This window comes from Vulpes lagopus, chromosome 5, assembly GCF_018345385.1.
Source record: "Vulpes lagopus strain Blue_001 chromosome 5, ASM1834538v1, whole genome shotgun sequence".
Classification (NCBI taxonomy): Eukaryota; Metazoa; Chordata; class Mammalia; order Carnivora; family Canidae; genus Vulpes; species Vulpes lagopus.
In genome coordinates, this window is record NC_054828.1 from 119,757,084 (window position 1) to 119,767,642 (window position 10,559).

A 10,559-nucleotide genomic window follows, 5' to 3' on the forward strand; every position below is an offset into this window, starting at 1 on the left:
GGTGGGTGTCTTCTCCATGTGGTAAGGTTGGGATCCAGGGTTTGTTTGTTTGTTCATCTTGTAAATTTACCATCTCCTGGGACCTTGAATCCTCTGCATACAGAGGCCTCAAAGAGAGTTAGAAAAGGCACTTCTTTCACTTGTTGAAAACAATTGCCTGGAAGTAACATAGTTTATCCATCCGACTCACCGACTCACCGACTCAGTCCTCAGGCCACATTTAATGCAAGGGAATTGGTAGATACAGTCTAACTATGTGCATAAAAGGACAAGAAAAGAGATTTTTACTGACTACTAGAAATCTCTGCCAACTACCATTAGGGGCATTCCTTTTGTTACTTGCTTGACTGAGATCTCATCTCCAAGATCCCCTCTTCTCTTATTTTTACTTCCCTGGTTGGTAGAGTACATGCTAAAGTAGTTTGAGAAAGAGTGAATAGGAGGTATATTTTTAGTGATATTGGCTATCCCAAAATATCTTTAGTCTACTCTCATATTTAATGGCTGGTTTGACTGAGTACAGAATTCTAGGTTGGAAAACATTTTCTCTGAAAATCTGGAAGGCCTTTCCATAAATGTTTCAAAGGTACTGTTCTGTTTCTATAGAGACTAAAGCCATTCTATTCATAACCTTTGGTGTATCTGATTTCTTTTTCTTTCTGGGAGCCTCAAGATCTTCTGTTGGCCATTAATATTCTGAAATGACAGGATTTGGTTCCATTTTGATCCATTTTGCCAGATATTTACTATCCATTTTATTATACAACTCATCTTCCCAATTCTGAGAGATAATTGAATTATTTCTTGATGATTTTCTCTTTTTTTTCTATTGAAAACTATAATTTTGTATTTTGATCCTCCTGAGATGATCTTCTAATATTCTTATTTTTTACTTTCCTATTTTCTATCTCCATTTGTTTTGCTTTATGAAGGAATTTCTCATCATTAGCTTCTAAAGATTCTAACCATTTTATCATATTTTATAGATTTAATTTTTAAGACCTTTTTCTTAGATTCATGGAATTCTTTTTTGTGGCATATGATTCTTGTTTCATTGATATAGTGTCTTTTAAATACAATGATACTTTTAATTTTATCTCCCTGCATAATCTTTCCATTCATGTTGTTGCTTTCTATTTACTTATTTTAGTCTTTGTATTTTCAATTAGGCACTTTGCTCAAATACCTGGGGATCTTTGGCTTTCTGCCCATGTTTATGAGTGGATGTGTAAATACTAATGGACACCATTGAACACTGCTTGTCAACCGTCCTTCACTTTAAGGAGTGATGTGACCAGTCTATTTCATTGAAGTCAGCATTGATGTGTGTTTTCAGGTTTTTTCTTCTTGACCACTCAAATTCTGTACAGAAAAAGAATCATCCAGTCTCTTAAAGAAGCACAAGCCAAGGAAGTACATATCAGGCTTCTAGTGTTCTGAGAGCAAAGTAGGAAAAGAGTGATACAGAACACCCAACATTCAGAGCACAAACTGATGAAATCTCTCAATTTGTGGTAAGATTTCCCTTCTTTCAAATGTACCTAATATTCCCAGTCCAGAGACATGCAGCTTTACCTCTCCAGAGAATAAACGTCCAGTCTTCTGCCAAGGTGGGAGAGGAGTCGTTTTCCAGCTGAGCAGAGGAGGTAGGAAAACTGGTGTTAACTGCATTTTGAAGCAAAATTTAATCCAACCTCCTGTTTTCAACAACTTCTTCCTACACTTCATCCTCCCTGCTTGCAGAGGTACCTGGTGCTGACAATTTCTGAGCCTCTTGGGAGATGTGTGGTGCAGATTGAGTAGCTGCTCAGCTTTCTCTACTGCTGACTTAGCATTCAGTTTTATTTCCAAGTCAGCTGAGTGGTTTAGCACCCACCTTATTGCTGTAGCCATTTCTCAGTTTCTCTGTGCTCTTGTATATGTATGCTTAGAAAATATTTTCATGCCATTTTAGTGAGGTTTCAAGGAAGAGTAGAGGTAAAGATACTTAGTCCTTGATCTTCGACCTGAAGGTCCTTAATTTAACTTTTCATTTCCCAGATTGTTTTCCTATCAGAGCACAAGTTAATGAATAATTATTATGCTCTCCTTGTTCTGAGTGTTATTTTGACATATACCAAATTATATTTCTGGAATTCATACTCTAATCAAGTGATCCATTTTTACACCAGTAATGTATAATTTTTTTGCCGTTCTAGAAAATATTATCATATATAATAGTTGCTCAGTACAAGTAGTTCTCTCTGCTTATTCAGGTAACCCATGTGGAAAGAACTCTGTTAAGACTCATCATGCAAGCAATTTGCCAATAATACCACATGCCGACTTTTTGTTTTAAAACATAGACATGTCCTTAAAATTAGTTCCAATTCCATTAATCATCCCTCTTCCAGTACGTCAGCCAAGGCTGGTTCTATTCCAGGCCTAAAAATTAAAAATCCCCTGGGTTGACAGTTTATCCATTCAGCCTAATCTTCCCTAATCAGAAACACACAAAGAGACACATATAACCACACACATACCTCCCAAATCCCTTTGATACTCAATGATATTTACTGCTTCAGAATATCAAGATATTTTGCCAGACATGAACTTTAGCAACCTCAATAACATCTCTTTACCATATTAAAGATTAAAAGGGGGAATCAGCTTTGTAATTTACCAGGAAAATAGAACTATGTAATATCATTTCTGATCTTCTAATCCAAGATTCTCTTCCATGTGCATTCTTAAATATTTTTCCATGTACCTGACCTTCTTTATTACTGGTATTGATTACAAAATGATCTATACCACTCTTCACTTTTTAATACAAGTATCTGTTACCAAGATTAAATGACATTTACACATTCAGAACCAATTCTTCTCCATATAGATTTATCCTTAAATAATAATTTACTTTTACTATAATTCTAGTGTCATCATATCTGGCAAATAAATATTAACTGAATAATCACTTTTGAGCTATACCTAATATCTATCCTCATTATACCAAGTAACTGCATTATTTTTCTAATGGTTCCTCAATGCTAAAATTTATTATCTACTACCATTAGAATAACCAGAATCTATAGACCAGAAAGACTGCTGCTTACATGAGGGAATAACCTATATGTTTCATAGTTTGAGGCAGTGGTAAGAAAGATCAATAATAACTATGGAAAAAAGTATGAGAAATAATAATTTCTTATTTATAAGAAATATTACCCTATACATGGCACTCCTGGGAAAGATAATTCAGTTATTTATAAAAGAATTGTATATCAGTTTTAAACTGTTTTGTTTCTTATTCTAGGTCTTATTCATCTTAGAGGTTGATTGTGTGATTTTTGGCTTATTCTTGTGATCACTCAGAGACATTAAAACAATGGTGTGAACTCACTGGAACATTCCCCTCCTAATCTCACTGGAAAAGTATAAAGTTTTTAATGGCCTATTTATGGTTCTCAAAAACTTGATTTAGGGTGGGAAATATTGGACTAATCTACTTTTTTGCAATCAAAAGCACATACCAAAGAGAAGATAGTCTCTCAAATTAGGAACTTAGGGTCCAAAAATAAAATGCAATCCAAATGTTTGCTAAGAAGAGACTAGGAAGACACAAGATTCTCAGCCCACTCCACCCACTCCCACCAAAAAAAGAGATCCTCAAAGAGGCATTTGCAAATGCTTTAATGCTCAGATTCTGGCAGCCCGGGTGGCTCAGCGGTTTAGCGTCGCCTTGGGCAGAGTGTGATCCTGGAGACCCGGGATCGAGTCCCACGTTGGGCTCCCTGCATGGAGCCTGCTTCTCCCTCCGCTTGTGTCTCTCTGCCTCTCTCTATCTCTATCTCTCTATCTATCTCTATCTCTCTCTGTGTGTCTCTCATGAATAAATAAGTAATTTTTTTAAAAAAATGCTCAGATTCATTAAAATAAGTAATATTTGCAATAAGAAAGTTAAAATAAAGTAGCTATAGTAAAAACCAAGGGGGCAAGCAAGACCAAGATTGATCTTTTATCCCCACCACAGATATAACTTCTCTCAACTCTAGCTGTTTGAATTTGTTGACTTTGAAGACAATCATCAGAGGCTGAGTAACACCCAACCTTTCCATTTTAAGGTCTCAGAATTCTTTCCTTTTGGCCTTCACATCCAAGAATAATACACATCCCAATTACCCCCTGGGCTACAGGGCCAAATCCACACAGTATTCCATTTCAGGAAATGAACATCTCAGGGTCTTTCCTCTGCTTTTTGCTCCCACTTAGGCATGTTTACCCAATTGTAAGAAAAGACAAAACCATTTACATATGTTTTGTGGATTTTTTTATACAAGGAAAAACTAGTTTGCTTGATGAAATAACAAAGCACCAAACATAATGAAACTGGGTTTCCCCAGCTCCTACATCAAAGCCTACACAGGTATTTCTGGCAACGTTTAGGTTAATTAATATAGCCATTTGGTGCTATCAAATAAAGAGAACCAGGACCAGCTCATTTAAAACAGAATAAATCTCAATGTTGTGCTAAAATCTCCCTTACAAAACAATTGCCAAAAAATAATCTAATTTATCCCCTAGGAAAGACTGGTGAGAAGTGTGTGTATGGGATGGGGGGAAGTGGGTAATGAGGAAGAGAGAGAAGGGTGTACATGACTCAATTTTTGGAAAAGTCTGAATAAATAATAATCAAGCTAATGGCAACTAAAAGGAAACACCCTAATGATTCTGGATCAGTAATGCTTTAGAACAAACATACTTTGAATTTTAAGATTTCAGTCTCAGAACTAACCTTCTAAACTAAACACACACACAGAGTTATTTATAAGACCGCTCAGCTGATAGAGTTATCAGTCATAGTATAGAAGCAAGAATCAATAAATCCACATGAGAGAGAGTTAAATGGAGAAAGAAAGATAGACAGACAGACCCAGATCTCTAACTAGGTCTCTTTAGTACTACAGTTTAAGGGGAAATGACAGTCTTCAAAGCCAATTTCTGCTATGATACTTATTAGCAGAAGCCTTGGGAAAATAATTTCATTTCTTGGTTCCTTAGATTCCTTTTATGTAAAATGGAGATGATATTAAAACTTCACTGATTCATGGAAAACCAAATGACATAAGATATGAGAAGGCATTCTATAAATATAAAAGCATGCAATAAATATTAGCAAAATGTGAATGCATTTATATACTTCATACATTGGTGGTAACACAATATATTATTAGAATAAACCTTCTAAAAGGCAATTTCTATAAAGTACAATGAAATTTTTATACCATTCATTCATACATTTACATACAGGAATCTATTCTAAGAAAATAATCAGAGACTTGGATAAAACATTATTCCCAAATATGTTCATTGTGGTATTGCTTAAGATAGACAGTCAAGTGGACTCAGCTTTAATGTCCAATAGTATGAGAATAGTACATGTATATGATACTCCTTTAAGACTGTCTCTAATGGCTCATTTTTTTTAAGACTTTATCTATTTACTCATGACAGACAAAGAGCGAGAGAGGCAGAAACATAGGCAGGGGGAGAAGTAGACTCCCCCGGGGAGCTTGATGCAGGACTCAATCCCAGGACCCTGAGATCATGACCTGAGCCAAGGCAAATGCTCAATCACTGAGCCACCCAAGTGTCCCTAATGGCTCATGTTTTTAATGAATGCCAAATGGCACGAGCATGAAAAATAATCAAATTATGTTAATTTAAAAAACTGTAAAATTACAAATATATGATGATCTCATTTGCAGCACATATGTGTATGTCTGTTCATACACACACACACACACACACACACACACACACACACACTCACACACTCCAGCAACAGAAACAAGTATCTTCAATTGACAGTGACAGTGTGGTTATTTTTAGGTGAAAGAGATTATATAAATTTGGGGGTGATTTTTCTTCTATGTATTCTCCAAATTATCTAAAAAAGAAATTCATGGATTAATTACTTAATCATAGGAAAAATGTTATTGAAAACACTATGTATGTTCTAGCTTCGTAACCTATTATAACCTAGTGAGGGGTATAATTAGTGAGGGGTCTACTTACCTCACTTTGCAGGATCCAGATAAGGAAAGGGATGAAAAGTAACTTTGTTTTTTTTTTAAGGTGGTTTTATTTATTTATTTATTTATTTATTTATTTATTTATTTATTTATTTTAGAGAGAGTGTGAGTGCAAGTGGAGGGAGGGGCAGAGGGAGAGAGGAAGAATTCCAAGCAGACTCTGAGCTGTCTGTTGACTGAATAGATAAGATGGATTGGACATACATGAAAAATCACTTTTTCCAAATATGCAGATGTAGTTGTGTTTATTAAACTAAAAATCCATTTTAAATGATTACCAGCTTCATAGCAATATTTTTATCAGCATGTAGTACAATAACTAAAAATGTAAGTGTGCAAAATATAAGTCTGCAAAATACTTTGATATTAAAAATAACTCACATATTTCTTAGAGAAAATGAGACAAGCATCAAACCTCATGTCATAAAACATAGCAAGGAAGCAATTAAAGACTACAAGGTATATCAATAGTACTTAGGAGCCAGCTTAAAGATCACACTGGACCAAGGATGAAAGAATTTGAGCTTCAAAGAGGATAACAATGCTTAATTGAAACCCATCAAATATGCTTAATCCATGAGTTCATAATATTTTAAAAAACTAAGCTTCACACAGTGGCATTATCATAGCCAATGAGGTTTATCTGAGGCGCAATTATTGCTAATTGAAAAAACTAATTGTTCAACTTCAGAGAACTTTGATTTATTATCTTAAAAACTGGTAAATAAGAAAGAATCAAGCATTTATTCTGTCTTTCCTACATTAATAGTAGGAAAGTAACCAATCATATATATAATATATATATTTTTAAGCGTATCTCAACATATGAAAGAAAAATTATAGAATTAAGATATAATCATTTTGTGATCCCCAGTAAAGAGGTAGATCTAGGAATTGAGTGAGCTTGGTGATAGGCAGTATCCTAGCATGGCCCCCATGTTCTCTACCTCCAGTGTGACTCTCCTGTGATTTTGTTTCTTTTTCTTGCCTTGCATTAGCAAGTACTGCTAGCACAATGTTAAAAACAAGTGGTGAGAAGGGACATCCTTGCTTCATCAATTATATTAGTGGAGAAGGTTAGAGTTTCTCACCATTAAGTATGATGTTAGTTGAGGGTATTTTATAGATCAAGTTAATGATTCCCCCTGAATTCTTAGTGTACTGAGAGTTTATATTGTGAATGGGTATTGGATTTCACCAATTTATTCTTCTACATGTATTGATATGGCTATATAATTGTTCTTTTTTTAGCCTCTTGATATAATGAATTACAATAATTGATTTTGATTTTCAAATGGTGGACCAGGCTTGCATACCTGGAAAAATTCCCCTTGGTCATGGTTTATAATTCTTTTTATACTTTTTTGGGTTCAATTTGCTAATATTTTGTTGAGAATCTTTGTATCTATAACATGAGGGATACTGGTCTGTGGTTTTCTTGTAATATCTTTGTCTGGTTTTGGTATTAGAGTAATGCTGGCTTCATTGAATGAGTTAGGAAATATTCCCTCTGCTTCTATCTCCTGAAAGAGATTACAGAGTTGATGCAGTTTCTTCTTTGAATGTTTGGTAGAATTAACCAATGAACCCATATGGGCCTAGTGCTTTCTGTTTTGAAGCATATTAATTATTGACCCAATTTCTTTGATATAGGCCTATTCAGATCATTTATTTCTTCTTATGTGATTTTTGACAGATTGCATATTTCAGGGAATTGGTGCATTTCATCAAGGTTAATACATTTGTGAGTGCTGTTCAAAGAGTTGCTCAGTAATATTCCTTTCTCATAATTTTAATCTTCACGGGCTTCAGTGATGTGCATGCCATCTTTCATTTCTGATATTAGTAGTTTGTGTCCTCTCAATTTTATTGATCTTTTCAACAAGCCAGCTTTTAGTTTTATTGATTTTCTCTTGTGATTTCTTATTTTCATTGATTTCTGCTCTGAGTCTAATTATTTCTTTTCTCACTTTGGATTTAATTTGCTCTTCCTTTTCTAGTTTCCCAAGGTAAAAACATAGATTGATTTTAGATCTTTCTTTCTTTTTTTAAGATTTTATTCATTTATTTATTTTATTCATTTATTTGAGAGAGAGAGAGAGAGAGAGAGAGAGCACAAGCAGAGGTAAGGAGCAGAGGCAGAGGGAGAAGCAGATTCCCTGCTAAGCAGAGAGCCCACACAGGGTTCAATCCCGGGACCCCAAGATCATGACCTGAGCCAAAGGCAGAAGTTTAACCAACTGTGCCACCCAGGCACCCTTATATTTCTTATTTTCTAATGTATTTGATGCTATCAACTACCCTATAAGCACTGCTTTTGCTGGAGAGCACAAATTTGATAAGCTGTGTCTTCATTTTTATTCAGTTTCTCAAAATACTTTAAAGTTTTATATTCTTTGACCTATGTGCTATTTAATCTCCACATATTTTCTAGTTATTTGTCTCTTCTTGACTTCTAGTTTACTTCCCTTGTGGTCTAAAAGCAAAGATTTGTGATTTCTATTCTCTTAAATGTGTTGTTTTAATGGCCCATAATGTGGCCTATCTTTGTGAATATTGCATGTGAGCTTGAGGAAAAAAAATATTATTCTGCTTTTATTAGATAAAATAGTCAATAGATGTCAATTAGATCCTGTTGATTAATGGTATTGTTTAATCTGACTATATGCTTACAAATTTTCTGCCTGCTAGATATGTCTAATTTTGTGAGGGGATGTTGAAGTCTCCAACCATGATAGCTGATTCATATATTTCTCCTTGCAATTTGTATCAATTTTTGCCTCATGTACTTTGATGCTCTATAGTTAGGCATATACACATTAAGAACTAGTAAGTCATCTTGGAGAACTGATGCATTCATCATTATGTAATACCCATTTTTATACATGATAATTTTTCTGACTTTGAAGTCTTCTCTGCTTGAAATTAATATAGGAACAAATAGAGGTACTCCTGCAGTCTTTTTAGTATTAGCATGGTGTATTTTTCTCTATCTATTTACTTTTAATTTAATGTGTATTATATGTAAAATGGGTTTCTCATAGACAATATACAGTTGGGTCACATTTTTTATCTACTCTGACAATCTCTATCTTTTAATTGGTGCATGTAGATTGTTGACATTCAAAGTGATTATTAATATGGGTAGATTCATATCTACCATATTTGTTAATGTTTTCTATTTGTTTCCTTTATTCTTTGTTCCTAGCTTTGTCTTTCACTCTTTCACATTTTTATGCTTTCTGTAGTTTTAATTGCACATTTTTTTCTCTATCTTTTGTCAGCATATTGGTTATACTTTTTTTCCTCCTTTTTTTAATGGGTTGCCCTAGAGTTTTCAATACAGATTTACAACTAACCCAAGACCACTTTCAAATAACACTATAGCAGTTCATGGGTAATATGAGTACCCTATAGAAACAAATTTGTTCTGGAGTGCCTGGGTGGCTCAGTTGGTTAAGTATCTGGCTTCAGCTCAGGTCATGATCTCAGGATCCTGGGATCTGAGCCCCACATCCATCAGGTTCCCTGCTCAGTGGAGAGTCTGCTTTTCCCTCTCCCTCTGCCTTTCACCCTGTTCATGCTTTCTCTCTCACTCTCTCAAATAAATAAAACCTTTAAAAAAAAAAAAAGAAACAAATTAAGCCTAATTCCTTCTTCTCATCCCTTGTATCATTGTTGTCATTCATTTCATCTATATATAAACATAAATAGGCATATACACGATATATAGATAAACAATGTAATTGAATACATTGTTACTACTATTTTTTAAAATATTTTATTTATTTATTTGAGAGAGAGTAAGAACACAAGCAAGGAGGGGTAGAGGGAGAAGGAGAAGCAGACTTCTGCTAAGCAGGGAGTCCAACACTGGGCTCAATCCTGGGATTCCAGGATCATGACCTGAGCCAAAGGCTGATGCTCAATTGACTGAGCGACCCAGGCACCCATACTATTATTTTTAACAAACTGTTATATTAATCAATTAAGAATGAGAAAAAATAAAAGTTTTTATTTCACTTTCACTTATTCTTTCTTCAATGCTCTTTCTTTCTCTATATAGATCTGAGTCTGATCTTTATTATTTTTCTTATCTCTAAAGAAATTCTTTTTGTACTTCATGGAAGACAGGTCTCCTGGCAACAAATTCTCTCAATAATTTTTTTTTTGTTTAACAAAGTATTTATTTCTCCTTCACTTTGAAGGATAATTTTTCTGGTTACAGAATATTAGATTGATTATTTTTTTCACTCAAAACTTTAAATATTTCACTTCACTCTCTTCTTGTTTGTATGATTTCTAAGGAGAAATTGGATATAATTCTTGTTTTTGTTCTTTTATATAGGTAAGGCCCCCCACACCCCAGCATCAGTGTTTTATAAAATTTTTCTTTGATTTTCTGTACTTTGGAAATTATTTACCTAGATACAGGGATTTTGTTTGTTTGTCTGCATTTCTCATGTTGGTGTTCTCTGATCTTCC

General features: G+C 34.3%; 1 pseudogene; it reads left to right on the forward strand.

The window, feature by feature from the left end:
- The first annotated feature begins 6,677 nt into the window (after positions 1 to 6,677).
- LOC121492327 lies at positions 6,678 to 6,803 on the forward strand (annotated as a pseudogene).
- Positions 6,804 to 10,559: the final 3,756 nt, after the last annotated feature.